General features: G+C 39.7%; 1 protein-coding gene across 1 annotated transcript in view; it reads left to right on the top strand.

Moving 5' to 3' along the window:
• MYO3A (myosin IIIA) overlaps nt 17,904-26,870 on the top strand; it is a 231,457-nt gene continuing 222,490 nt past the window's right edge. Inside the window, 2 exon segments of the mRNA XM_021064905.1 lie at nt 17,904-18,151; nt 18,709-18,795. The gene's annotated coding sequence lies outside the window, so the exon portion shown is untranslated.

The raw sequence follows: 26,870 nt of genomic DNA, 5'->3' as shown, positions 1-26,870 counted from the left end.
GGACTCCTCATCCCTTGCCCTGGTTTCCCTGCTCCGTTTTTGTGTCTGTATTCTTATTTCTACTTGATGTGAGTACCCCAAACTGACCAGGAGGTTTCAGAGTATTTCTTCCAGCCCTACGCTTTCCCTCTTGTATATACCTTGTTTTTTTAATGTTGGTTTTGATGCCATTGTTTGCCTGATTCCTTATTCTGTACCCTGAACCTGAGGTCCCAGGAAGCTATCCTGGCCAGATTTCCAATAATTTAACCGTTCCTAAATAATACCGGCTGGATATGACCAGAGCTACAGAGAGCTCAGAGAGCCCATGTTACTACCTGGGGATTATTCACAAGGATTTCATCCTGAGTCCCTGTCTAGAAATTTAGGAATTAGATTTTATGGACAGCCTAGTGCTGCCTAAATACATTTGACTATAATGTATTAAAAAAAGTTCATTAAGAGAGGGAAAAATGAATCAATATATGTCTGAGAAGAGAACACCATCATAAGTGGCAACTCCCATTGTCCCACGGAGCTCTATATGTGGCCCTGTAGAGCCTCCATCTAGTCTTCTCCAGCCCTCAGATGATGAAATCATCTCAGATGATGACCCTCCTCCCAGCATCATCATGCGCCTGTCACCTCACACCTGAACCACCACAGAGGCTTAGGAGTCCCCGAGGGGCTTGAATTCTGTGGTCTACAGCAGAACAGGCACCTCAGTCTCCTTGTGCCAGTGATGCTTAAAGAGTGCCACATCCGTGCTGCCCACGTGAAAACTCTCTGCTTCTGGTGTGGCAGCTATTTACTTGCTTCACTAACAGCTTCCGTTCTTGCCCTTGGACTCAGTCAAGGTCCAGGGATATAGCTGAGTGACAGCTTCTGCTCTGTGTTCCCCTCTGATGACTAAGGCTCTGTTTCTGGGTCAAGCCTGTCACGACTCCTTTATCCCTCAGGGAAAGCTGTCCCCTAGTTCACTCCTCTGTTCCTTGTGCAAACAGACTTCCAATAGGCTGTCCTACTAGCTCTCCAAGCATGCCTGAGAGAGCTGAATGCTAGCTTTAGAACTTCCCAGGGGGTTCTTGCCTCCAGAAAGAAGGCAGTTCCCCTCTACCCAAAGCCCCCCTCACACATGTCTATAGAGATTGAGCTACAGATAAAAAGGAAATAAAACACAGTTGCTCTTTTAGGGAGCTGCTAAAACATTGGCTGTTTCTTCCTCTGGGTATTCAGTTGCTTTTGTCTCTGTGGTCTAGTTTGAGAAAGGACTGTTCAATTTTTGTGTTATTATCATCACAGATGATTCTATTACTTCTACTTGTTGACCAGAGAAGATCCATAACACATCCTAGTTCTGTCACCTCAGTGCCCTGTGCCTCTGCATTTCCTATCAGCTGAGTCTTCCTTGAAGAATCAACACTATTCTGTTCTGATTGGTTCCTGAGTTCCCTTAGTGCACCTTGATCATGCAAGGAGATTTGAGAACTTTTTTGGTGAGAGTAGTTTCTTCCTACTTAGAGCCCAAATGAGAAGTGAACACTCTAGAATGCTGTAGTTTAAAAACCTCATGTCTGCAAACTAGTGTCTTTGGAATGCACAAGCAATGAGATCCTGCTGTGTAGCACTGGGAACTATATCTAGTCACTTATGATGGAGCATAATAATGTGAGAAAAAAATGTATACATGTATGTGTGACTGGGTCACCTTGCTGTACAGCAGAAAACTGAAAGAACACTGTAAACCAGTGATAATGGAAAATATAAAAAATTATAAAAAAATAAAAACCTCATGTCTGATTTGATGTAGAAATTGACTAAATCAAAATATGATGCATAAGATGACATTACATTTTTGACTGGAGAGAAAATAATCCACCGATATCCCACTTTCTTTACTTTTCCACAGTGCTGATCCTGACAGCACCCACAATATATTTTGGATCTGACTCCTAAAGCAAAGAAAAAAGAAAACAAATGAGAACTAATTAAACTTATCAGCTTTTGCACAGAAAAGAAAACCATCTACAAAATGAAAAGACAACCTACTGAGTGAGATAAAATATTTGCAAATGATATGAGTGACAAGGGATTAATATCTAAAATATATAAACAGTTCATGCAACTTAATAGGGAAAAACAAACAAACAAACAAAAAAAACCCCAGCCTGATTAAAAAATGGGCGGAAGAACTGAATAGACATTTTTTCCAAAAAAGACATACAAATAGCCAAAGGGCACATGGAAAGATGCTAGGTCATTAATCATCAGAGAAATGCAAATCAAAACCACAATGAGATATCACCTCACACCTGTCAGACTAGGTATCACCAAAAAGACCACAAATAGCAAATGCTGCCTGGGATGTAGAGAAAAGGAAACCACTGTACATTGGTAAGAATGTAAATTAGTGCAGCCACTATGGAAAACAGTATGGAGGTTTCTCAAAAAACCAAAAGTAGAAATACTATATGACCTGGAAATTCCACTCCTGGGTGTATAACCAGAAAAAAAAAAAAAAAAACTAAATAGAAAAGATACATGCACCCCAATTCTAACAGCAGTATTAATTCCAATAGCCAAGATATGGAAGCAACCCGACTGTCCATCAGTAGATGAATGGATAAAGAAGATGTGGTCTATCTATTTATCTATCTATCTAGATATATATACAGTGGAATATTATTCAGCCATAAGAAAAATGAAGTTTTGCCATTTGCAAAAACATGGACAGACTTGGAGGTATTATGCTTAGCAAAATAAGTCAGAGAAAGACAAATACTGTATGATATCACCTATATGTGGAATCTAAAAAATACAAACTAATGAATATAGGAAAAAAGAAATAAACTCACAGATACAGAAAACAAACCAGCGGTTACCAGCAGGGCCAGGGAAGGGAGAAGGGGCAAGACAGAGGGAGGGGACCAAGAGGTACAGACTACTATGTATAAAATAAGTAAGCTACAAGGATACACTGTACAGCACAGGGAATGTGGCTAATATTTTATAATACCTGCCCATTAAATATAACATTTAAAAATTGTGAATCACTATGCTATAAACCTGAAATTTATATAATATTGTACATCAACTATACCTCAATGTAAATAAATAAATAAAAAGACATATTTTCCAAGAGAGAGTACTTCAGCCACTCTAGAACATCCTATTGCTATAATTTTAAAATCTCTGTCTCTTTCCATTTGCTAAGCTTGAGACTTACAAATCTATCGCTTAAGAAAACTTAGAATTGAGATAAAAGTTCATTTTTGATTCAATAATTAGGATATAAAACTTAAATATGCCTTTCTTTCTGAATATTCCTTGACTCTGTATGCCAGAGATGTGCATACATGTATTATGTAATATGTTTTGTGCCTGTGGCATTTTAGCAGGAGGCAAAAATACCTGTCGCAAAGCAAGCCTCCCGTATGCGATGCGTCTCAGAGAAGAAAATATGGTCCTCTTTTATTCCAGGATCAAAGACCAAGAAAATGGTTCAGAGGTCTCCTGGGGAGAGTATTTGTCAAGTTTCCATTTCATTTCTTGGTTCTGAAGAAATCTTCAGTTTCCTCCATTTATAAAGTGGGGAAATCATGGTATATAATAATGTTTCATATTTTTATTGTGACTTTGAGAATGGTTTCAATAAATGTTGTTTGATTGGGTCTTTGCAAATGTCGAGAAAAAATAGGTTATGACTGGGCTTACTGGTCTCATTTTACAGATAAGGAAACTTGCTTTGTGTGCTCATGTTTAACAGGATAAGTCATGAATCCAGAGCAGAACCTCTTTTGAAATTGCAGCAACTTAAAAAAACATAAGTATGTATATGCATAGATATATGTAAATATATGTATATATATAAATACATGTAAATGTATACACAATTTATATGTATATGTGCATTACAAATATATAAAATATATTTATACATAAATTATATATATATATACACACACACATGCATACAGACAAATGATGTAATAGTAAGATTAAAGGAACCACTGCATTTGAATCCATCAAGAGTTTCCCCTAGAATTTTTAGAAGGAAAGAAATAAGGGACCGTGGGAAAGTACTTAACTGTAAAGCACCATAAATGACAACTATAAAGTTTTTCTATCTTGTGGTTCAATGTGACAGATAAATATTATCTACTTGAAAACAGAAGCCATTTCATTTACTTCTCTTCTGTAAATCAGGGCACCTAACGCAGTGTTAAACCCATGTGGGTAATATTAAGAGGGGATAAACAAATAACTCTTCATTGGGAAAAATCACAGTATTTATAAAATTGACAAAACACTTTAAAGGAAAAATGGATACAAATTAACAAAGAGGGAAAAACAAATGGGACGAGCAGGGTGGCTTGCTAAGGGACAGTGACCTCTGGCCAGACTCACTTTGCCTTTCTCAGATACTCATTCACTACTAGGAGTTCTATCAGTCATCTTGGACCCAGGCAGCTGCTGGCATAAAAATGATTTCGGGAAAAAGGGGGCTGTGGTAACCTGGATCAATGTGTCAGGTATAATCATTTCTTATATTTGCTTTCAGGAAGACTCAGATGATCAGATATTAATGCAAATGTGTTTAAGAATCAGGACGAGGGTTTGGAGTTGCATAGGAAGAAACCCTATGTCACTCGGATAAGCACATATAATCTATGAATGTTAACATACGGGAGGCACCATGTCGGACCGTCAAGTCCTGCAGTGCCCTCTCTGGTCGTACAGATCAGGTACACTGTTGGGCAACTAACATTCCCCAGGGGGTACGGTAATAGATTTAGCCCAAGAGTCTTATGTGAACTTTGCTATGTTTGTCTGTGTAATTCACCCAACCAGAAGCCAGAAATGTCCTCACTGTAGGCTTCTTCTAATCACACAAAAGGAAACCTGGGGACTCCAGACCAATTGTGAGATTAAGGGGACAACGATTTGATGATGGAGGCAGGGCTTGGCTACACACTATCTGTGAAGTAGCCTCCCTCTTGCCTCTAGATTTGCTCTGCCTCTGAGGAGCCTGCAGTTTGGGCTAAGGACAGCCGTCTCTGTCATCAAAGCCGACTCCTTAGGATGAAACACCCTCCAAAAATTAATCAGCCTAGTATCTGAGGAGGTTCTGGCTGGTTCTAGAAAAGGGCACAACTAGGCATTTCTAGCCTTTGTTTATAAGAGGGAGCAAATGAACCAATCAGAAAGGGTGGAAGGAAACCTGCAGTCAGTCTGGTAGACTTTCTGGCCTCCCATCTCCCCACACTGGACTCCCCAGCCTTGCTGCCCTCCCCGTAGGCTTGCTGCCACCCTCCCACTGCTCCATTCCTTGCCGATCTGTATCTTTCACCTTGACAATTCCCATTCCTGAATTTCCAACTATTGTGGGGGAAAAGATTTTAACTCCAGTAATTGAGTTTACTCTGCTACTTCCCCATCACACTTCCTCACAGGCACCTGGCAATGACTTTACGTGTCCCTTGTAGCTTCCGCTTAGAAAATCCCTCTCTTCTCCAGGAGACCCAGCCTCCACTCACATGCATACACACACACGTACACCCTCACATGCTGTGCTGACCGGCACATTGCCCACTTTCACTTACTGCTCATCTCTTCGTTTCAAAATCTTTCTACGTATTTCCTCTCTAGGTCTTCTTTTACCTAAATTTCCAAAGACTAGCATCACCTTTCCAGGGCTAGGGGTGCCCGTGTGTTCATTTGCCTTCTGGATTCACACTATTTCTCCTTCCTCTTCTCCCTGTCTTTTCATCCAGTCATTTATGAAACCCTGTGCTAAGGCACCAAGAATATAAAAATGAGTAAATGATGATTCCTTCCTTCGAGGACACATATAAACAAAAACTCTAGTGCAATGGGCTCAGAGCTGTTTTATGCGTACTATGGGAGAAAATAAGGTTCATGCCTCAGGGTCGTTTGGAGAAAACTTATGGAAAGCCAGTTGCACAGGGCATGGCATATGTGCTTAACATCTGCTATATTTCTTTTTCCACCATAGATTGACACATGATTTCAGTTGCTTCTCTTCTATTGGCTTCTTTTTTTTCTTGAATCTCCACTAGCCTAAAAAAAGCCTTTCCTACATTGCTGCCTCTCTTTCTTTTCCTTTGTCATCTGATTTTTCTTTCTTTCTTTCTTTCTTTCTTTTTTTCTTTTTTTTTTCTTTGTCTTTTTTTTTAGGGCTGCAACCACGGCATATGGAGGTTCCCAGGCCAGGGGTCTAATTGGAGCTACAGCCATCGGCCTACACCACAGCCACAGCAACGCGAGATCCAAGCTGCGTCTGTGACCTACACCACAGCTCAGGGCAACGCCGGATCCTTAACCCACTGAGCAAGGCCAGGGATCGAACCAGCAACTTCATGGTTCCTAGTCAGATTCGTTTCTACTGTGCCATGCCAGGAACTCCTCATCTGACCTCTTAATTTTTCTTCTTTACTACCCATTTATCCTAAAAATATCTGTGACTTTGAGTGAAAAAGGAGTCATCCCAGCATATGTGCATTGCCCCCCGCCCCCCACATACACATACACCCTGTGTAATTCATTTTGTAAACAAAATCTTTTAGATTACCTATATTGATGTGTATGTATAAGAAATTTTAGTGATATTTCATGACGACGGTGGCAAAGCATTCCTGGAGCCCTTCCTGACCTGCTTTGCAAATCAAACCCTGTTCTTTTAGGACCTTCCTGATCAAGGATGACTTTAAGGCATTAGAGATGTCAAAGTCTCCAGGATTGTCATTAGCCAGAGTTAGTCCCTTGGAGATGATCAAAGCTTATATCTTAATTTCCAGGACTGCTCTAGAATTGGATCTCTCTCCAGGAGCCAGAGAGTCAAGTAACATCTGCTGTGGCACCTTTCCAGGTGAGTACAATGGACCATGGAAATAACCTTTCATATCACACTCATCAAAAGATATACTATCTCTCTTTTTTTTATTTGAAGACTTTTAATTTAGGCCCCATTCTTGATATTTTATACTGGCTCCCTCAGAATCTTTTTGGGAACAAATGTGTATAATCTCATTGGTGATACACTATCCCCTGAAGACAGATCATGACTCTAAGAGTTTTAAACTTATACTTAGCAGTCATGTTGAATGTGTGAATTACAGTCATCACTGACATACTTCAAGGTAAACTAAGAAATACTTTCAAATGGGCTAAAGCCGTATTAGCACATGATTTTTACTAGGGACATCTGGTACATCTGGTTGGATTAGACTATTCTCAAGCCTATTTCCACATCTTTTCTACATTTTTCTGTTTATTGATATTTCTAATTTTGCTTCATTTCTGAATTCAACATATAACTGTTCCATTCTTCTAAATGATTTAATGATTAAAGTCAATGGATTACTAAATGGTTGTCCGCATTTTAAAGTTCTTAGCGTCAACTGATCAGATAGTGAAGAAATGAATTGGGTTATAATGTCTGATCATTTCTTACTCTCTCGCTTATCTCAAAACATGGGTCTTGAGACAGTTTTTCAAACTGCATTATTAGAATGTCGAACATTATTACAGCATATTTTCCAAGTGAAGGGGGTCCACAGTAATTCTAGAGCTGTAATAAAACAAATTCTGAAAGAGAGTTTAATGCTTTCATATACAGTGTTTTGTTTTAAATATTCAAGTTCTATGTTAAATGGAGAATATTTGATTTTCTTGCACATTTTCAGAGTTAATCAAATAAATAAAACAAACTAAACATTTTTCTCTGAGAGGCTTAGAACATTACAGAGTCAAATACATTAGTTTTTCCTATAAGAAGGAGAGTAATCTCTATTTTTCAGGTGGAAAATTGAGAAGGAGAGACAATTTTGCCCATTGTATCTAGGTGTGTCCGCAGCAAATCCCACTCTCTGCAAAACAGTGAAATAGGTTAGGAATGTATTTAATTTTCCTCAATTTCCACCTCAAAATTCACTTCTGAAAGCTTCCACACTTTCAGATCCTCGCATCTTTCATTTGAATTTAGTTTCACTACAAGCATACATATTTTTCAGCCCATTTTAGTCCCAACCCCACATTAAAAATAAGCAATGCCTTTTCTTTTTTTTCTTTTTTTTTTTTTTTTCTTTTTCAGGGCTGCACCTGCAGCATATGCAAGTTCCCAGGTCAGCGGTCAAATCGGAGTTACAGCTGAGGCCTATATCACAGCCACAGCAACAGTGGATCCAAGCTGAATATGCAACCTATGCTGCAGCTTGAGGCAACACCGACCCTTAACCCACTGAGTGAGGCCAGGGATCGAACCCATGTCCTCAGAGAGGCAACGTCATGTCCTTAACCTGCGGAACCACAAGAGGAACTCCCTATGCAGTGCCTTGTTCCACATCCTCTCAAGTCCTGTTCTCTGCTAATAGATGTAATAATTTTTAATCAAGGACAATAACTTCAACACCCTTCCCAAATGTCTCCAGCCTCCAGCAATTTGGGGCTACCCAGGATCAGATTCAGAGGATCTAAGTTTGAATCTCCTGGCTCTTGAATCATCCAGACCTCAGTTTCCTCATGTACAACACAGGGATAATAATATTGACTTCACAGAAAGGTTGGAAGGATATATGAAAAGAATTATATATAACTGCTATTTGGTATTAACCACATAGGCATTCTTTTGAGAGCCTTGAATAACTCGTACACTGCAAAGAATTTCTGATTCATTTACAAGTCAGTGGAAAGACATTCGGGGTATCTCCAAAGTTTCTTACTTTTCTATGCAAAAGCAAGCCCATGCATTAAAAGGCAATCGACCTCACCTCCCAGGTGAGGATGGCTACTCAAAAAAACAGAACTTAACAAATGCTGGAAATGACGTGAAGAAATTGCAACCCTTGTGCACTACTGGTACAAATGTAAAATGGTACAGCCTCTGTGGAAAACAGTTTGATTGTTCCTCAAAAGATTAAGAATAGAGTTATCATTTGATCCAACAATTCTTTCTTTTTTTCTTGGCTGCACCTGTGGCATATGGAAGTTTCTGGGCCAGGGATTGAATCTGAGCCACAGCTGTGTCTGTGACCTTTGTCACAGCTGTGGCAACTCTGGGTCCTTAAACCATGTGTTGGGCTGGGGATCAAAGCCTCACTGCTTTGAGACAACGCCATATCCTTAACCCACTGCACCACAGCAGAACTCCTGATTCAGCAATTCTTCTCTTGGATATATACCCAAAATAACTTAAAGCAGGGACTTGAGGTGTCTGTACATCCATGTTCATAGCACCATTATTCACGATCACCAAAAGGTGGAAGCAAGCCAAGGGTCCACCAATGGAAGAACACATAAACAAAATGTGCTATACACATACAATGAATTCAGTCTTTAAAGAAAATAAGGAAATTATGACATATTGTAGTGGGGAGGGGGAAGGGCCCTCCCAGAACAAAGGGAAGGCAACACGCAACACCAACATCTGTGCACAAATGAGCAGTTCTGCAACAATGTAAAATAACCTGCATCCGTGAGAAAGGTCATGTTTATAACTATCTGCTCAAAATTTATAGAACATCTTATAAGGGGGACAAAGGAATTTAGGCGGGAAACCTAAGGGGGTATATAAGGTGATGCCCTGCTGTGTTTGGGGCTCAGCCTCTGGAGATTAATCTGCTGAACCAGTGCCGAATGAATAAATGCTGATCCCTGGTAAAAAGCCTTGGTGTCTCATTTCTCTGTACAAAAGTCCTGCCAACAACAGGTATGCTACACTATAGATGAACCTGGAGGACATTATGCTAAGTAAAATAAGCCAGTCATGAAAGGACAAATGCACATGATTCTACTTATCTGAAGTACCTAGAGCAGTTAATTCATTGAGACAGAAAGTAGAATGGTGATTGCGAGGGGCTGGGGGAATGAAGAACAGTAGCTACTGTGTAATGGGCACAGCTTCAGTTTTACAAAATGAAAAGAGTTCTGCGGATGGATGATTGACGACAGTAGTACAACCATGTGAATGCACTAAATGCCACTGAGCTGTACACTAGAAAATAGTTAAGGTGGGAATTTTTATGTTATGGGTATTTCACTACAATTTTTTTTTTTTTAAAGACAATCAACCAATCTGGCACAGTAAAGCCTCACACTTCTTATCTGAACAATTGTCTGTAAACAAAGTGTCTAAAAACAAAGAAATGCCATTAGAATTTATTATTATTTTGGCCTTACCCATGGCATATGGAAGTTCCTGGGCCAGGGATTGAACTCACACCATAGCAGTGACAACACCGAATCCAACTGCTAGCCCACTGAACCCAAGAATTTATTATGTTAAGCAACTTTTAAAACAAGGCAAGTTCAGCTCCACATCCCAGGCTCTATGTATGTTCAGCTACATATAAAATTGCTTCTCACTACATGGTCCTTATAAATAGTGCACCCTCAGGTTAGCTACTTGACTTCTCTGGGCCTTAGCTTACTCTTCTGTAAAATGGAAACACTCGTTACTTTTCAGTTGGATTCTTGTGAGGAGTCAATTAAATGGTGAATGGAAAGGGCTTGGTAGGCATATGGCACAGGGAGTGCTTAGTATGTTTCTTTCTTTTATAGATAAACTCATTGAAATGAGAATTAATTATACCCTGAGGGTCACAATTTACAAAGATCAAAAGGACAGATATCTGTGAAAGGGAGTGGAAAAACCACACATTTGGTGGACTTGAGGAAAAAAGTTTCAAATTTATTCCCAAAGGTAGATTTTGTTCTTTATTTTGTTCTTGTTTGTTTGTTTGCTTCCTTGATATTTACTTTGCTAGCTTTCCTGCTTTTCAAAGTTTTTTTTCCCCCCAATCTTCTGGCTCCATTATACTAATTGGCAGTGTAAATATTTTAACAAACTCTGTGGGGTTACTTTACCTTGGCTTTAGCCAAATGTATAATGTAACACCACCAAGACAACCTGCTTCACCTTACCATTTGAGGCTTCTCAGCCTTGAATTAATCACATGACAAAGAATTATGCAATGTTTTGAAATCAGAAATTGGAACACAGAAGGCTGTGCCTACATTAGAGCTTTGGGGAACTCTCCGAAGAAGAATGCACATTGAGATTTTTATTTGGTTTTGCTCAAATCAAAGAGAACAAAATTCTTCCAGGGATGTACCCCTTTGAAACTCTCGGTGCATTAATTAACTACTGTAATCATAGAGAAGGGTTATGATGCCACTCATCAGGAGAAGCTCACCCTGAACCACATCTGCCTAAAAACTCTATTTCATGGTCACTAAATGACACTTACGTAATCCCTCCATGCCATTTAACAGAGAGAGAGAGCTATTCCCAAGACCCATGGGCCATTTCCTTTATGTTCTTACCTGAGAGGGTCACCATACGGGTACACTAGCAGTGTAAGGACTCTTCTTGCAAAGGGCTTAAGTAATACAGCCAATGATTTCACTTATGGTAAAGTTGGGATGGCAAAGCAGAGGCAAAAGTCACCAAAAAGTTGGAATACCCTAGGATGGTGAAAAACCTACATTAAGACAATACCAGTGTGATCTAGAGAAGGATTCATTTGAGAACTAATTTCACTAGGCTGCAATTCTTGCACACACATTGCAGGGAACCTCTCTGAGGCGCAGAGAGCGGGGAAGGAACGCTGTTCCTCCCCTTGCTGGCTCTCTTGGATCTCAGTGGTGCTGAGTTACTTACATGGTGTTGTTCGCTTAAAAGGTAGGATCTGCTTCTGGCAAGTCCATTCAGTTCCTGCCTTCTCTGACCCTCTGTGCCCCACGCTGGACAGGTGGGTTAAAACTGGAATGAGAGAGAAGAGGTGGGGCTTATTCTTCAATTCTCTTTTGACAGTAATAAAGAGGACATTCCACTTTGAGCCTCAACTCCTTGTGCCTTTTTTTAATTGGCTGGAAATAAACTCCCCTAAACCTCTGGCAGAGGGGATGATCATTTCCTGGATAAGATGGGGGGGGGAATGGTAAGGAAAATTTTGTGACATGGCAGAAAGCCAAACCAGTAGAACTTATGAGCAGAACAAAGTAACACAGAAGAAAAAGAAAAAGTAAACCCTGTCCCATCTGGTGCTAAAACAGATACGAACCTATTCTAAAAGAGAAAGATTTGAATATTCTGAAAAAGCTGTTTCCTGTGCCTAATAATCATATACCCTTCAGACACACCATGTAAAATTTAGAATTCATTGTTTCTAGTCTCCAACCCACATTTCCTTCTGTATTCCTTTGGTTTCTGGGACCACAGTTCTCTAATTAGCTCACGAAGAACACTGGGTTCATGAGTCACCTTGAGGCCAGACTTAGTATTTGACCTTCTCTCCATCCCACACCACCTCTCCTGTGGTTTCGCTGAAGGCTTCTGGAGAGACAGAGAAGATGGTTCTATTCTTTCACGCTCTAGCTAAATGTAATCAAATGTCTCCTGGGCCTTTTAGTTCTTCTCCCGGCGTTTTTTCCCAAAGGTTTCAATTCCGCTCAGCAAAACAAAGCCCTCAATTGGCCCAATTCAACTTTCCTAGAAAAAAGTTATGCAGCCATTTGTTACCACTCCAGCACACCCATGGTGGTGGTGGGTGGGAGGCATCCAAGTATACTTATCAAAGCATTCCTTCATCACAAATCCATCTCTTGAGATGAGCAGGAAGAGGAGTCTTTCTGCCATATTCGGTTACAAAATCTGGTCATCAAAAACTCTGAGTAGCCCTCAAAGTCACCTCTTCCTCTCTGTCTCATCTATTAGATTGTGGTATTTACTCCCAAAATTTCTTTAATAACTTCCCATGATGGAAAACATCTATGCTGTTTGGTTTAGCCTGTGGGGCTTTAGGACCAAGCTCACCCATTTGCAGCTTTATCTCCCATGACTTTCCAGCCACACTCAAGCATCTTGTTTCTTCCGGGTCTCTATTTCTGCAAGTACTGCTCTGCTGTCTGATAGGACCTCCTTCCCTTGCCTACCTAGCAAGCTCCTATACAGCCTTATATCTTAAGCCCAATATCTCCTCTGAGAAGCCTTCCCTGACCACTACCCTCTTCCCCCCTTCATTCAACCTCTCAACTCAGACCACATAAAACTACTTACTTTCTCCTTTATGCTCCCATACCTCCCTGGCCATTCCTCTATTGTAGCAATTATCTAAAAATAGCATTCTCTATCCATTAAAGTCCTGGTGTTGTTCTTGCCAATTTCAGTGAGATTTTCTTTTCTTTTTTTTCTTTAGGGCTGCACCTGTAGCATATGGACATTCCCAGGCTAGGAGTCTAATCAGAGCTGCAGCTGCAGGCCTACACCACAGCCAGAGCAACACTAGATCCAAGCTGCATCTGCAACCTACACCGCAGCTTGTGGCAACTCTAGATCCTTAACCCACTGAGCGAGGCCAGGGATTGAAACTGCATCCTCATGGATACTAGTCGGATTCTTAACCCGCTGAGCCACAATGGGAACTCTACAATTTTATAAAGATATGAACCCTATTTGATCTATGGCACCAATTTCTTCCAAAGTAAAATTTCCCTTTTCATTTTTTTTTGTTGTTGTTGTTCATTTTGGTTGACGTTTTTAAGGGACATACCAAATTTCTCAGTTAAATTTACCAATTATTTTCCCAGGCAACTGCTTTTAAACAGAAAATGTTTGCCCATCCAAATGTCTGATAGACATTAATTTTATCAAGGCTTTTGATTAGATTTTCTAAATTTAACTCTTTTTTTGTCTCTCTCTTTTTTTTTTTTTTTTTTTTTTTTTTTTTTCCTAGAGCTGCTCTGCAGGATATGTAGGTTCCCAGGCTAGGGGTCTAATCGGAGCTGTAGCTGCTGGCCTATGCAGAGCCACAGCAACATGGGATCGGAGCCACGTCTGAGACCTATACCATGGCTCACGGCTAAGCCAGATCCTTAACCCACTGAGCAAGGGCAGGGATTGAACCCATAACCTCATGGTTCCTAGTCAAATTCATTAACCACTGTGCCACGACGGGAACTCCTAAATTTAACTTTTTAATCCTATGGTATTTATCTTGTGCATGATGTGACACAAGGATCTAATTACATATTTGCCTAAAAGCTGACCAATAGCCCTAGAATCATTTACTGAACAGTTTTTCTCTTATAATGATTTTTATGGCTTTGTATCATATATGAAGTCCTTATACCTGTTAGCAAGTGTTTTTAGACTATTTTTTTTATCAGTTTGAGGGTTTCTTTCAGAAAGAAAAAAATAGCTCAGACTGAGAATGTAGAATCTGCCTGGCCATTCTGCAGGCTGGTACAGGGGGCTGCAAGATGAACAGGAAACCATTTTCCTTCCCAGGGCACATGTTGCATCACAACAGCCATCTTCTTTGAGTGACTACTGTTTTCTTGCTCATTGGAAAAATCTTGTTCTCTAAAGTCAAAGACTATCAGAAAACTGATTTTTGAAGTTCTACCCATAAGAACGAAACAACCCACTTGTGCATGGCGGTTCTAACTCACTTTGACAATGTGACGCCACCTTGATTTATGACTCAGGTGCAGAACCTCAGATAAGGCATTTCTGAATTTGACATTCTACATTTATTCAAGGCAACAGGACCCTGGGCTCATTCTGCCGTCCAAACCTCAGGCTGATCCCTTTAGTCCCAGCCCTGCTCTGCTTTAGGTCTCTAGAAACCTGGTCTCACGGTTTCCCTGGTGCTGTTATAGGAAGTCAGTAAATCTGACCGTGGCATTGCAGGTGTTGTCTCTAATGGTCTTAGGCTGCCGATTGGATTGGACACTGTTCTATTCTTATGTTGGTGCTGTGTTCTTAATTATTATACTTTAACGATATGCTTTTTCTTTTGCATCGTTGTCAAAAGTTTCTCAAAGGAGTTCCCGCCATGGCGCAGTGGTTAACGAATCCGACTAGGAGCCACGAGGTTCCCTGCTCGATCCCTGCCCTTGTTCAGTGGGTTAAGGATCCGGCGTTGTTGTGGCTGTGGTGTAGGCCGGCAGCTACAGCTCTGATTAGACCCCTAGCCTGGGAACCTCCATATGCCGTGGGAGCGGCCCAAGAAATGGCAAAAAAAAAAAAGTTTCTCAAACTTTTTGGTCTTCAGACCCTCTTTTACACTCTTAAAAATCATTGAGGACACCAAAGAGCTTTTGTTTCTCTGTTATATCTATTAATATTTGTTATATCAGAAATTTAATTTCAAAACACCAGGAGACTCTGCAAAAAACAAAAATCGAGTGTCTATATGATCCAGTAATTCCACTCCTGGGCTGTACCCAGACAAAACTTTGAAAAGACGCATGTACCCCTATGTTCGCAGAAGCACTATTCACAACAGTCAAGACATGGAAACAACCTAAATATCCATCGACAAATGAATGGATAAATAAAGTGTACATATACACATACATGCAAAATATGTGTATATACACACACAATGGAATATTACTCAGCCATTAAAAACAATGAAATAATGCCATTTGCAGCAACATGGATGGACTTAGAGATTATCACACTAAGCAAAATAAGAAAGAGAAAGAATCCAAAATACGACACAAATCAAAATACCTATGAAACAAAAACAGACTCACAGATATAAGAGAACAGAATTGTGGTTGCCAGGGTGTATGGAAGGGAAGGATTGGGAATTTGGGATTAGCAGAGGCAAACTATTTATATAAGATGGATAAGCAGTTAAGTGCCTATTGTATAGCACAGGGAACTATATTCAATAACCTATGTTAAACCATAATGGAAAAGAATATGAAAAAAATATACATGTATAACTGAATCATTTTGCTGTAGAGCAGAAACTAACACATTGTAAATCAACTATATATCAATAAAATTTGAAATATTAAAAAATGGAAATAAAACGAGCTTAAAAACACTACGAGACTCGTTACACATTAACATAAATAGCATTTTTGTGAAAAATAGCTATATCTACCAAAACAAAGGAAATTTAGTGGAGAAATGGCCTTGTTTTACATTCTTGCAACTTCCTTTAAGGTTTGGCATAACAGAAGACAGATCTACTACTGCCTTCAATCTATTATCATAGCACATATAATGCAGCCACTGGAAAACCTCACTGTAAACTTTTGAAAGAATGGAAATGAAAAATAGTGAAAAAAACTCTTAACATTGTTATGAAAGCATTTTTGGTCCTGTAAACCGCTTGGTGCCCCCAGGGGTTTCTGGGTCCCCAGGTGCCCCCAGACCATAGTCTGAGAACCACTGGCCTTAGCTATTCTAGCTAGGAGTTTCTCAGATAAATTTTAGAATACTTTGGGGAGTTAGTAATTATGTATTTAAAATCCTGTCTTCTCACTTAAGGATATCCTATGTCTCTCCAATTGATAAAATACTTTATACATGATTTTTCAATAGTCCTGCCTTTTCCTTTTTCCACTCTCCCACATTTCTCATTTTTCATCATTCCTAGTAATTTTAGGTTCTTTATTGCTATTGTGAACAGTATCCATTTTTCCCATTGGGTTTCTTTCTTTTTTTCTTTTTTTTCTTCTTAGAGCCACGCCTACAGCATATGGAGGTTCCCAGGCTAGGGGTCAAATCAGCCCTGTAGCTGCCGGCCTACCCCACAGGCACAGTAACACCAGATCCAAGGTGCGTCTGCGACCTGCACCACAGTTCATGGCAATGCCGGATCCTTAACCCATTGGGCAAGGCCAGGGATGGAACCCAAGTCCTCATGGATACTAGTCAGATTCATTTCCACTGGGCCCCAATGGGAACTCCTCCCATTGGGTTTTAATTGGTCATTGTTGGCCTGTTACAATTTTCTATGTAGACATCCCGTTACTCTTTAATTAATTCTTTTGCTAAATAATTTGGTGTGATCTAGTTTTTAAAGAAAGAACTTGAAAACTTGAATCTGTTTATACAATGTTAATATTTGTACAATATTCTCAAAACTCTGAGATATCACCACATATTAGATGAGGAAAACCCGCTGTTCAAGTTCTATATTTCAAAGATATTTTATGAGGAAGCATCTCAAATATGCTGAATACCAGAAGCATCTATTCAAATGATCATGTTTTTTTCCTTAAGACAGAGGCACTCATTATCTCTGTTTGGTCTCCTAGAATTCTTCTCATTTAGACAACATCATGAAGGACTGACCCATTTAGATTATTAACAGATTCAAATGACATTTTCATCGTGGTTCTCACCTTTTGAAGGAGAGGAAGGCATAACCATGCCCCAAATGTCCCCTGAGGCTGTTTAGGGTATCTGGCCAGCAGGGACCCATCCATTGGGCTCAGACAGGTGACAGAGAGGACCAACTAGAGGGCTGGTAATTAGCAGGCCTCCTCCCTGAAAGAAGTTTCTGCCTTGACTTTAGCCTGAGCCCCAAATTCCTTAGGCCACACGAGTGAACTCTAGTCACTTTTCCTCTTAATTTCAGGGTCAGAGCGTGCTGGCCTCTCGAGAAGACATCCTCTTGGCATGAGCCCCAGGGAGTCTGGGGGAAGTTCTTGAGGGAAAACACCATGCAAGCAAGCGGAATTTGCTTCAGATACGTGGGCTGGTCGGAGACGGTTCCAGGAGTCCGGGGTGTTCCCCCTTCCCCCTCGGCGCCAGGCCTAGGAGACACGGCGGAGTCCCAGGGGGCGCCCCAGAGCCACTAGCCTGTGACCCCGCGACGAACGTCGGGCGGACGGCGCGGCCTCCCCTCACGGGGGAGGGAGGAGGTCACCGGCGCGCGTGGGCGGGGGAAAAACATTCTCCCAGAGCCTGGAGAGGGGCAGGGGGCGAGCGGAGACTCCGCCCCGCGCCCGCGGCCGCCCCTCCCGACGCTGACCTTCGGCCCGCCCCCTCGGACGGCCCGCCCCCCAGCCCGGCCCCGCCCCGCCGGGGAGCGCCGCGCACCTGCGCCTCCAGGTGAGGATGGAGACGTCCGCTTTCAGCCCAGGTAGGGGGCTGGGCCTTGGCGGCGAGGAGCTGACCCTGCAGCCGTCGCTTCCCCGGCCGCCGGGGTCGTGGCGGACGCGCGCTGGGCTCCGAGAGCGCCAGGCCCCCACATCCTTCTGGGGGCACCGTACCGGGAACGAGAGGGAAACTCTGGGGGTCAGCGCGCCTGGTCCCGGGAGAGTCGGGGGAACCTGTGGCCCGCGCCGCGCTGGTCCACCCGAGGGAATTCCTGTTCAGGGCTCATTTCTCTGGCAACAGGTTGGTGGAACTAGGGTCCCTGTCACTTCAGACGCATCTGTAAAGTTTTTCTAAGTTCAAAGTGCAAATGAGAAGGAACATTGCGAGCGTTACTGAGGGGGAGAAAATCCTTCCAGAAACCGTGTCATTTCGGCTTGCTCACCCCAGCCCTGTTCTGTAGTAGTTTCTGAGTTCATCTTGCTAAAATTTTACTACATTTAAAAAATTTTAAGTAACATTTTATTATTATTAGGATAATAGTTGGATGTAAGCCTTGAATTAGACGTTGTAATGGCACTAAAAAATTTTTTTTAAAGTTTTTGAAAAAATTTGAATGCCCAAAGAATCCTCATGGGTTTTGTGGGTGTTCTAAAAGCCTTTTTTTTTTTTTTTTTTTTTGGTAAATATCGTTGCTTAACTTTAGAGTTGTGTTATGCGATCACAGGATGTGAGGTGCTCCGTGCTATGCAAAAATGCTAAACCTGAGAGTAAATTATCGTCCTGCCATGCAACCTAAATGTTTCCCTGGATCCTTGGCGCTTATCCTTGTGACACTTGATTTGTTTGTTGTGTTACAGGTCCAGGATCACAGGAACAGCCTGGACACTTACTCTATGCCATGATATCTGAACATTATTATGTATTATTTTCAAGCTTTGCTAAAGGTAGGTGATAAAGTCAACAAGTTTTTTGGATTTGCTGGAGCCTAAGTGCCAAGTTTTGACAGATAAATGACAGCGCCAGAGCCTAAGTGCCAAGTTTTGGCAGATGAAAGATGGTGTGCGTTTTTCATGCGGTATTGGTTTTTATTACATTATTAAAAGGTAATTGTTTTCAAATGGGAAAATTTAGAGATGTATAAGATTTCAAAGATAACTTGTTCTTTATGAATATATTGTCATATCTAGCATGTGAAAAATTTCTCTCATTTGTCTTAGTCCTTTTTTATTATTTTTTTTTGGGGGGGGAGGGAGTGCAAAGTAAAAGAGTCAATGTGATGATCTTTAATACCAGATTATATCTATTTGGAGAGATTTTGGTCACATCGCATAAGGAGTAGAATCATCCAGCACTTTTTTTTTCCACTGTATCTTTACAGCCCATTTTTTGTGTGTGTGCAGATATTCTACGAAAAATAACTTTTATCTGTCAAATCCAAACTATTCGAAGATTTATTAGTTGCTACTAATAGTGTGATAAACAAATATTTGAAAGTGCAAATATATTTTAGACTATATAAATGTAAATTACATGAAGTTTTGCTGTGAAACTGTTTTGTCATTTTAATAATTTCTGCAGTGCCAGTACTCTAACCTGTTTGTTTTGTTTTAAACAAACAGGGATCTCTTCATTAGCTTTTTTTCCCCAGATTGATAGTTTGAAAGGTTGTTATCTAACAAACTCCCTTTCCTTAGCAATAGGAAAGAAATTCAGTTATCCATTAGAGGTAAACATTTCCTTTAGGCTTTCAAATTAGTTTACAGAAGACTCCTTACCACCTTGGAAACACCAGGGGGTCAGGAGCGTCAAGTTGGAAAGCATTACTCTTTTGAACTGAAATCATCTATCATGAAACATCAAATTTCTGCCGTGGACTCTGACCTGGTTTATTTCTTTTTTTTTAGGGCCGCACCCACGGTATGTGGAGGTTCCAAGGCTAGGAGCCTAATCGGAGCTGTAGCTGTTGGCCTACACCTCAGCTCATAGCAATGCCGGATCCTTAATCCACTGAGCAGGGCCAGGGATTGAACCTTCGTTCTCATGGATCCTAGTCAGATTTGTTTCCACTGAGCCACGATGGGAACTCCTGACATGGTTTGTTTCTTGACTTTGCCAGCATTATGACCTTAAAAACTCTCTAATCCTGTCTTCTTTTCTGAAAACGGGGATTACGCCAGTGCCTTCCTGAAGGATTTCTTACAAGTGTTACAGTTACATGACATAATGCATGTAAAACTCTCCCCACAGTAGATACCTGGCATATGATAAACAGAAAAATGCCAGCCACTGTTATCAGCTATTTCTCTTGATCTCTGAGGATGATTATACCATGTGGATAAGTTCTTGTTTATTTGCCGTTTTAAAGAAAGAACACAAAACATCACATAGAAGTTACAGGCTGATAGCATAAAGGCTGAATGTTGCTGAATTTGGTATGTTTATTTGGGTCAGGGTGATACTTTAAAGTAGTTGAATACTATAAAACTATTTACCAAAGTTTTAAATTTTGTGAATTGTACATAAATTCCTAGAGTTCTCCCTTCTGAAAAATGAGAGAACCAGGCAGGGTGGGATTTGCAGCTGCCAGCAGCTGAAGCCAGGGTGTGGCTGCCCACTTTGGGTAGGGCACAGACAGAATCCATTTTGCCACAGCACCTCCACTCCCTGTTTTTATTTCATCCAGATGTTTGCTTTACTCATTTTTTTTTTATCTCTCTTGTCCCTGTAGACATTTTAGTTTGTGATTTCTGATTCAGAACATATCCCTTACTAATTTGAACAGGTAGTTGTGTGGCCAAAACTATAACCCAACTTAACATCCTTACGAAAGAGAAGAGTCATGCAGTATTACAATTTATGAAGCATTGTCTCCTCATAAAATTCATTTGACACTTATGTGAACTCTGAGAATTAGTTCAGACATGCATTGTTATTCCATTTTACAACCGTGGACACTGAAGTTTATAGGTTTGCACTAAAACTTAAAATAGTGTTTTGATGACTTAAAGATGTAGGGGTTCTCGCTTATGCCACTACTTAAATAGGGAGAGATTTTCTAGGAAATGATAGCCTTTCTTTTGGTTCCAGCATTTAAGCATGTACTTTTATCCTGGTAGTTACAGAATGGGGAAAATGAGTGATGGGAAGCAGACTGCATGGATGGAAGTACATCCATCCTTTCTCTGCAAAACATTTGTCAGCAAATTGAAGGGAACAAACATTGCTTGTGGCTCATTCAAGACAGACCATAACCGGACAAGGTCCGTTTTAAACCACACTTTATTGCTGATGTTATTGGAAAACTAGAAGGGATATGTGACCAGTTCATCTGGTCTGTAATTAAGCAAGACCAGAGATGTCTGCGAGCCTGTGTTTTAAAAGTTCTCTGAGATGAGAAAGGAGATACTTGAAGCTTGTTTGGTGATTCAGCCCGATGTCTCTGGAAGGTTGTTTTCATTGACAAACTGACTTTTCTGTAGGCTCCTTTTAACCAGCAAGACTTTATTTCTTTCGTAATCATACCAGGAGAATAATCTATACAAGTTAAAGTCAGGGACCGTTCATTTGTGGCTGTAGTAACCACATGTGATCCTGATAATACGTAACTGTGTCTGAGAGAAGTTCAAGCTAGTCATGTGCATGGATTTCCCCAGGGAAGCATCGAGGCAAAGACAATAGGAGGTCCTGTAGCAGAAGAGTTCACAGTGTTCTGAGACTGATGAGAAAGCACTTGAGGCTGAAGTCACTGTGAGTGGTGAAGAAGAACACAGGTTGAATTTAAGGAGGACAGAAAGGATCTGGATGATGTGGTAAAAATGTGGATTTTGAAGGATTTTTAGCAGGGAAATAATGCAATCTGGCTTCTGTGTTGAGATCTGTCTGTGGAAAGTTAGTTCTGTAGCTGCCCTCCAGACATTCCAGTATTTCCCTTCCATCACAGACAGGAGCTGCTTTTGAATCTAACTTAAATTGTCCGTGATGCAGCTTAAACAGCTTGGCACAAGTGAAAGCATAAAGGGAAAGATTTTCCAGTAATATTCTACAGAAAATATATACTGTGTGTTTTTAAAAGTGAGAATCACAGTGTTAAAATATGGCTTGGTTTTGAGTAAAGCCATCTGCTGCTTTCTTAGTGTGTTTTATATCATGGGCATATTGTATTTTCATTGAAAAATGGGTTTTCTGCCTGTGTTTTGGAATAGTTAGCAGTTAAGCTGATTACTGTTTGTTTGGTTTTTCAGTTAAAGTAGTTGATTTACAATGTTGTGCCCGTTTCTGCTGTGCAGCATAATGACCCCTAATATATAGAGAGAGACATACATATGTAGACACACACACACACACACACACACACACACACACACTCACACACTCTTTTTCTCAGACTTTCTTTCATCATGTTCTATCCAAAGATATTGACTATAGTTCCCCTGTGCTGTGCAGTAGGACCTCATTGCTTATTCATTCTAAATGTAGTGGTTTATATCTGTATTAGTAAAGGAAATGTGCTCATGTTCACTTATGGAACAGTTATCTCTAAATCGGGTTTCTAGCCCCTTCTACTGATAAATGTAGTCATTACCTCTAAAGTCTTAAAAGATGCTTAGAGTGATTTTCTGGTATTTAAGAACTTCTGTATTTTCCTATGAAAAGAACTTTCATATGAACTTTCATATTCTCTTTAGTGATTATATGAGTTAAGAATTGAGTGTTAGGAGTTAGAATATGAAGGCCCATCAATACAAACATTCCAAGAAAATAACTTTCTTTTTTCTATTTTCTTTCTCTAGTGATATTTCTCAGAAATTGTCCATTTAATCTCAGTTTTTAAGTTTCTAGATATAAAATTATATCCTTTAATGATCTTTCTTAGTCTCTGCTGTAATTTGTTAGTCTTTTCATCTGAAGGCTCATCCATACCTTCTCTCTTGTTTGTTTTGGCTTTGATCAGTTTTGATAGAGGCTTGACTATTTTAAAAATTTCTTTCTGAAGAAGTATTTTTTTTATCAAGCCTCTCATCGGTCTTATCCTTTTTCTGTAATGTCTTTCTTTAATTTCAATTCTTATCTTCCTTTTTTTTACACTCTTTAGTTTTATTCTGTAATTATATAATTTTTAGCCTTTTTTTCTTTTTAATAGAAAATTTGAGGCTATGTATTTTCCTCTGTATACTATTTTAGCTGTATCCCATAAAGTTTCATGAGTAGTATTTTATTTATTTTTCAGTTCTAAGCCTATTTTAAAATTGTTAGTATGTTTCCTTTTGACTCTTGGATACTTTAAAAGGCACTACTGAACAATTCAAGAGCCAAAAGGAAATATACTAAACAAAAGCTAATTTCTTAATTACATTGCAGTCATAGGTGCTTAGGAAGACTAGTCATAGATACAGGATTTCATGTGTATTTCAGGATATTCATTAAATTTTATTTGTTAATTATATTGTTTAAATTTTATTTATACTTAAGAACTTTTTTCTCCACTTGATCCAAAGAAAAATCACTGACATGGTATGTTAAAATCTCCCACTAAAATTGTGATTTTTCTCCATTTTTAAAAATTCTTTTAGTTCTTATTTTATTTCTTCTGAGGCTCTGTTTGGTCTTTTGGGTGTTTTTGTTTTTTGGTTTTTTTTTTGGCTGTGCCCAGGGCATGTGGAAGTTCTTAGGCTAGGGATCACACCTAGGCCACTACAGTGACAAGGCTGGATCCTTAATCCATTATGCCAGATGGGAACTCCTGGGGCTCTGTTTTGAGCTTTTATATTTTCTTGATGAATTAAGTCTTTGACTATTATGAAGCGACTCTCTTTACCCTGATAAGTATTTTTCCTTGGAGTACATTTTGTGTGGTGTAAATCTAGCTATGACACTGTCTTTTATCAAATATTTACATGGTACTATTACTTTATTTCCAGTCAGTCTCTGTCTCTAGTTTATGTGAATCTCTTACAAACAGCTGGAAGCTACCAATTTCTGTCTTTTTACTAATGAGTTTTGTCCATTTCCAGTTATCATGATCACTGGCATATTTATAATTCTTTCCACAGGGTTATTTTATGCTTTCTATTTCTCCTGCTTTTTTATGCTTCCTTTAGTCTCTTTTCCTGAGTTTTTTGTTTGAATAAGTTTATTAACATAATTTTTTTCTTTTAATATTTTGGATGTTATGCATGGTATTTTGACAGTCTAGTGTTTAAGAGTTTGACATGTATATCTTAAAGTTTAAAGTTACTATTTCCAGTTGCCTGTTTAATTGTATGAGGAACTTAAGAACATTTTACGTATTTATTTATTTAACTTTTCTTGGCCACACCCACAGCATGTGGAATTTCCTGGGCTTGGGGTTAAAACGGAGCTGTAGCAGTGACAATGCCTACTCCTTAACCACCAGGCCACGAGGGAACTCCATTAAGGACATTTTAAATTCTGTCACTCTACTTTTGATTATTATTATTCATTTTTTGGTATATTATTGTATCTTATGGTTAGTTTAGGTTTATACAGACATGTAACAATTTATTTACTGTTTTTGTCAATTTAGACCTTCCTCATAGGACAATTACCATTTTTGGAGAGGTACCTTTTGAAGTTCTGTTTCTCAAGAGTCATTGCTGTTAAACTCAGTTTTTTTCAGTGAAAAATATATTTAATTTGCCTTTAATTTTGAAAGATGGTTTTGTTTGTTCTAGATTAACAGTTGTTTTATGTCAGCATTTTGAATATATTATACTACTGTTTTTATTGAAATATCTGCAGTCATTCTAATTGTTTCCCTCTCTACATAATACATCTTTTCTATCTTGTTGGTTTTAAGAGCTTCTCATTGACTTTGGTGTTCTGTAGTTTCACTGCAGTGTATCTAACTGTGAATTTTTTAAAAATTTACCCTACCGAGCTTTCTGAATTTGAGTGTTCACACCTTTCACCTGTTTTAGCCACCTACTATTGCCTTTTCTCCAACTGATTAGATGTATGTTAGACTGAATTAGTCAGGAAAATAGAATTACTATCAAGTAGTTCAGCAGAGAGAATTTAGTATGGTGATATGCTCCGAATGTTTGCATCCTCTTAAAATTCATATGTTGAAATCCTAACCACCAGGGTAATGGTGTTGGGAGGTAAGGCCTTTGGGAAATGACTGGGTCATGAGGGCAGAGCCTCATAAATAGAATTAGCATCTTATGAAAGAGACCCCAGAGAGCTAGCGCCTTCCTTCCACCATGTGGGGTTATAGCAGAAAGACAGCTATAAAGGCAGAAATTGGACCCATATCTGACACCAGATCTACAAGCGCTGTGATCTTGGATTTCCCAGCTGCTAGAATGGTGAGAAATAAATGGTTGTTTATAATCCACCCAGTTTATATTATTTTTGTTAGAGTAGCCTGAACAGACTAAGACACATGGGGAATTCGCTTCAAATGTTTTAGGATATATGAAAGCCAAACCAGATAATGAGGCAATCTAAAAGTTAGCAATAGCAAAGAATTGTTGTCACCCTTCAGGTTGTAGAGTTTCAGGCAGGGAGATAGTCTTACCAGAACACAGACGCCGACATCGAGAACCATGGCAGTCTGTCCTACAGGAACAGGGACCACCAAGGAGACAGAACCGCTGATGGAGCCACCACAAAACCCAGAGGAAGCAGAGGAGAAACATCCTACCATCTAGACTCCTGCCTAGGATTCTCACTGACAGAATCTAGCAGGGGAGGAAGCCAGTGGAGCAACGAGTGTGGGAAATACAGGTTTGAGAGGTCACACCCCTCCCCCGCCAGCCCAGATTCGACATGAAAGGTCCTGTACAGCTCTGAGAGCTTCCAGACCATTCCAGCCTCCCTTCCATATCTTTTGATTTGGCTTTCCTAGTTTCAGTACTTTGTTTCCCTGCACTACATCCTGAGTAATATTTTTATTGTGGTAAAATGTAATTACATACCATTCACCCTGTTAGCCCTTTTAAAATGTGCAGTTCAGTGGCAGCAAGTTTGTTCACATTGTTATACAGTGATCACTACCACCCATCTCCACAGCTTTATCTTCCCAAAATGAAGTCATGATTCCCATTTCCTTTCCCTCATTCTTCTAGCAAACTGTCTCTGAGTTTGACTATTCTGGGTACAGTGTATAAATGGAATCATACAATATTTGCCCTTTAGTGACTGGCTTTTTTTTTTTTTTTCACAAAGCTTGAGGTCTTCTAAGCTTTTCCATGTTGTGGCATGCTTCCCTTTTAAGGCTAAATCACATTCCATTATATGTATGTAAATATTTTATTTATCCATTCATCCATTGACGGACGTGTGTGTTGCTTCTACCTTTTAGCTGTTATGAATACTGCTACTATGAATGTGGATGTACAAATATCTTTTTAAGATCCAACTTTCAGTTATTTTGGATGTATACCCAAAGTGGAATGCTTGGATCATATGGTAATTCAGTGGATTTTTTTTTTTTTTTTGAGGAACTGCCATCTCATTTTCCACAACAGCTGCACTATTTCACATTCCCACCAGCAACACACAAGAATTTCAGTTTCTCTACACCCTCAACAACATTTGTTTTCTGTAGTTTTATAGTGGCCATACTAATGAGTGTGGAGTAGTATCTCTTTATGTTTTAATTTGCATTTTCATGATTAATGATGTTGAGGGTCATTCCATGTGCTTATTGACCATTTGGATATATCTTCTTTGGATAAATGGCTGTTTGAGCCCTTTGCCCATTTTTTAAATTAGATTATTTTGTTGTGGTATTGCAGACATTCTTTATATTCTGGATATTAACTCTTTATCAGATGTATGATTTCACATATTTTCTTCTATTTCGTGAGTTGTCTTTTCACTCTATTGACAATGTTCTTTGATGTACAAGAGTTTTTAATTCTTTTATTTTATTTATTTATTTTTTATTTTTTTGCTTTTTTCTAAGGGCCACACTCACGGCATATGGAAGTCCCAGGCTAGGGGTCAAATCGGAGCTGTCGCTGCTGGTCTACACCACAGCCACAGCAATGAG

This window comes from Sus scrofa, chromosome 10 (assembly GCF_000003025.6).
Source record: "Sus scrofa isolate TJ Tabasco breed Duroc chromosome 10, Sscrofa11.1, whole genome shotgun sequence".
NCBI lineage: Eukaryota > Metazoa > Chordata > Mammalia > Artiodactyla > Suidae > Sus > Sus scrofa.
Note: the sequence above shows the minus strand (reverse complement) of the source record. Positions and strands in the feature narration are given on the sequence as shown.